The following is a 4355-nucleotide window of genomic DNA, read 5'->3' on the forward strand; positions in this document are numbered from 1 at the left end:
CCCACTTGACACGTAGGGAGCACGTATGGTTTGGTTATATGGTTACCACCCAGCGTTGTAAATGGTTTCTTGACTTACAGGAAACCATTTGGCTTGTCACTCAATGTAAAGCCACCTGTAACGGAAAGAAAAGCATTAAAGTAGTGACAGGAAAGATGGGAGAAATAGGAAGAGAGGAGGGCAGGCACAGAAAAAGAATGATAAAGGCTAAGGAAGAAGTAGGCAGCACTACATCAAGTGAGTGGATGATGGTCGCCACCACTTTAAAATTTGCTTTCTGAATTACAAAGAAACTGTGTATGTGAACTGAATAGGGCTTTGATATATCTGACACTGGAAAGAGGATGGGTAAAAAGCCTCCCTCTTTGACTTCAGGTATGTGTGAGGGGAAAGAGAGGAGAGAGGGAAGAGGAAAAAGAAGGGGGGTGGAGAGAGGGGAGAGGAGAGGGAAAAGGAAAGAGAGGGGAGAGGGGGAAGAGGAAAGAGAGGGAAAAGGAAAGAGAGGGAAAAGGAAAGAGAGGGAAAAGGAAAGAGAGGGGAGAGAAAGAAAGAGGGGGAGAAGAGAGAGGAGAGATGAAGACAGAAGGGGGAGAGGAGAGAGGGAAAGGGAAAGAGAGGGAAAAGGAAAGAGAGGGAAAAGGAAAGAGAGGGAAAAGGAAAGAGAGGGGAGAGGAAGAAAGAGAGGGGACAGGAGAGTGGGAAGACGAAAATGAGGTGAGGAAAGATAGCAGAGGGAAGAGGAGGAGAGGGAGGAAAAAGAAGAGGGGAGGAAAAAGAAGAGGGGAGGAAGGGAGAAAGGAGGAGGATAAAGGAAAGACGAGAGAAAGGGAACAGGAGATAACGAGAGGGGAGAGGAAAGGGGTAAGGGGAAGGTGTACGAGGGTGAGAGGTGATAGATGAGGGAAGAGAAGAGAAGGGAAAATGCAAAGGAAGGGGAGAGAGGAGGAGGAGGGAGGGAAGAGAGATGGCGGATGAGGGAGAGAGGAGGGAGGGAAGAGAATTGGCGGATGAGGGAGAGAGGAGAGGAGAGAAATGCGAGGAGAGGGAAGGGAAGAGGGGAAAGATGCGAGAGGAGGAGAGAAGGAGGGAAGAAAAAGAGAAGATAAGAGATTACGTGTATATGAAGAGACAGAAGGCTCTATCTGATCACTCCATTTCTGCAAACCCTCCCGTAAGCTTAATAAAATCGTCTGTGGGCAACAAAAATATACTCTAAACTGCGTAATCGGATGGAAAGAAAAATCTGAGTGCGTATTCTTGTCCGATAAGGCCCCTTAACACCTCTTCCTTGACGATTTATTTTCCAAAGTAAGCATTAATATCCTCTTGTTGGCTTCCTTTATCTCTTTAAATACAGGTACAGGTGGCATGAATAACAAACACGAATACAGTAACGGAGCAGAATCAGAAATAAACCGCTATGGAGGGGGTGATAGTAGGCTTCCAAACCGCACCAGGCGCTTGTAAATTTTGGCCAGTCTGCTGAGCGCTGTCTGAAAAGTGGCATGCAGGCTAATTCCATCCAATTTTCACAACTTGGATAAATGGCCAACAGCAAGAGCAGATTTGGAGACATTTTCATTCTCTTAAATTTAATATCATGGCTGAGTTTTTTTTTTTTTAATCTCACAAAAGTCTCACAAATAGAGCCACAAGTGAATCAGCACCGTAAATGTCTCACAAATAGAGCCACAAGGGAGTCAGCAGTGTAAATGTCTCACAAGAAGCCTCAGAAGCAGAGCCATAAGGGAGTCAGCACTGAAAATGTCTCACAAGAAGCCTCAGAAGCAGAGCCATAAGGGAGTCAGGGTGCTGTATATTCGTGCTTGGGTATGGCCGGGAAAACAAATGGACAGGGGGCTTCATTCTCTCTCTCTCTCTCTCTCTCTCTCTCTCTCTCTCACGCACACACACACACACACACACACACACACACATCTTTCTTTGGACAGGACAATTTTTGATGGTTGGGTCACAGGGTCTTTTCTGCATAATAATAATAATATAAAAAAAACATACATGGTCCCTCTCCCCCCCTTTCTCTCTCTCTCTCTCTCTCTCTCTCTCTCTCTCTCTCTCTCTCTCTCTCACCCAGCCTTCCAGAAATGAATAACGGCCCATCTTCCCGGCTGGTAATATTATGCATGACTTATTAAGGCCGCCGTTTCCACTCTGAGTTCCACGGCTCCTGATGTACTGCCACCCATGTTTCACGCCCTGTTTCACGCCCATGTTTCACGCCCAGGGGTATTTCCTGCTTCAGTGGCTGTTGTTCCGAGGCCATTGTTTCACTCTGGGGGGAGCTCTTCTTGTTAGTCTTTTGTCTGGGTTGTTTTAAAGTGTTTTTTTGAGGTAAAGGCCTGTCTATTTTCCTCTTCCTCTGGGTGTGACTTTTTTTTCTTTTCTTTTTTTCCTTTTTTTGCAGTTTTGTTGCTCTCTCTCTCTCTCTCTCTCTCTCTCTCTCTCTCTCTGGCCTACCTATCTTCCTTACCTCCTGGTACAACTGTATTATTTTTTCTGTGTTTTTCGCTTCCTCATCTGCGGTTTTGTTGATCTCTCTCTCTCTCTCTCTCTCTCTCTCTCTCTCTTTCTCTCTCTCTCTCTCTAATTCTGAAAAGCATTAAGAGATCCCACGACGCCTAATTATAGTCTGTTTATCTCTCTCATTTTTCATCCCTCGCTCTTTTTCTCTCTCTTTTAATCCGTAATCACCCTCAGCCTTGTTCTCTGCTCTCTATTCATTATCTCAGACCACAACAGCGTACCTACGTGTTTATCAGAGGATTTTTTCACCACGAGCTGCTCCTCTCTCCCCTCTCTCTCTCTCTCTCTCTCTCTGACATTATAATAGGATCTTAGTCACGAGGAAGTGCCATGGACAGGATATAGAGCTGCATTATTATGTTACTGTACCACAGAGTAGCAACAAGTGATAAACACGATTTATGATGCTAGTCACTAAGAAGTGCCATGGACAGGATGTAGAGCCTTCGTATTGTTATTCTACTAGAGGTGTAACAAGAAAATGCTAGTCACGAAGAAGTGCAATGGAAAGGATCTGTACTGCCTTAATCTGCCACTGAGCTACGTGAAATAAGCTGCAAAAGGACGAAAATCTGGGCAAAGTGAAAGGAGTACAGCAACACACCTGAGCGTCTTCACCTGAGTTACAGTAATTACATCTTACGCCATTCATCACTACTACGTCTTACGCCATTCATCACTACTACGTCTTACGCCATTCATCACTACTACGTCTTACGCCATTCATCACTACTACGTCTTACGCCATTCATCACTACTACGTCTTACGCCATTCATTCTTACTACGTCTTACGCCATTCATCACTACTACGTCTTACGCCATTCATCACTACTACGTCTTACGCCATTCATCACTACTACGTCTTACGCCATTCATCACTACTACGTCTTAAGCCATTCATCACTACTACGTCTTACGCCATTCATCACTACTACGTCTTACGCCATTCATTTCTTGCGTATTTTTTTCCTTACGTTTTTCTTGGGTTTCTTTTATTTTCTCAACTTGATTAATATGAGACAGGAGTACAGGTGTTATGTATTGCTCGGCGTGTGTGTGTGTGTGTGTGTGTGTGTGTGTGTGTGTGTGTGTGTGTGTGTGTGTGTGTGTGTGTGTGTGTGTGTGTGTGTGTGTGTGTGTGTGTGTTGGAGAGAGAGAGAGAGAGAGAGAGAGAGAGAGAGAGAGAGAATATCAGATCCATCAAGGAAATTATACCCACATGCATGAGAATACTGAGGTGTAATGTGAAGAATGAATCGCAATGGAAAAGGTATTACGAAATCCACCAAGGCAATATGAACCCTTGTCAATGGATCTACAGTCATGTGCAAAAGTTTCCCGAAAATCCTCTCCCTGAAATTGTGTCTTGCTTTTCCATATTTTTCGCATCTCCCCAAACAAAAACGATGATCTTTCCTTCTTAGGGTCTTTTGTTGAGTTTCATACTGATGTTGGATAAAAAGAGGTTGTGTAATCTTCTTCTTCCTCCTCCTCTTCTTCTTCCTCCTCCTCTTCTTCTTCTTCCTCTTCCTCCTCCTCCTCCTCCTCCTCCTCCTCATCATCATCATCATCATCATCATCATCATCATCATCATCACACCCTCGCCCATACTGATGTTAGGGTAGGGTTGGGGTGTACAGGGCTACATCATATAAAACACAGGTGCCTCAGTTTAACACATGAGGCTGTCCATCACCAGGGCCGCCAGAGTTATGCTATGGGGAGGGACTGTACCTGCACCCCACCCAGTCCCGCCCCGCCCCGCCCCGCCCAAGATCACTCTGCCCTTCCCTGCCCCACCCCACCTCA

Source organism: Coenobita brevimanus, chromosome 51 (assembly GCF_032717465.1).
Source record: "Coenobita brevimanus isolate Jiangsu-jjx chromosome 51, ASM3271746v2, whole genome shotgun sequence".
Classification (NCBI taxonomy): Eukaryota; Metazoa; Arthropoda; class Malacostraca; order Decapoda; family Coenobitidae; genus Coenobita; species Coenobita brevimanus.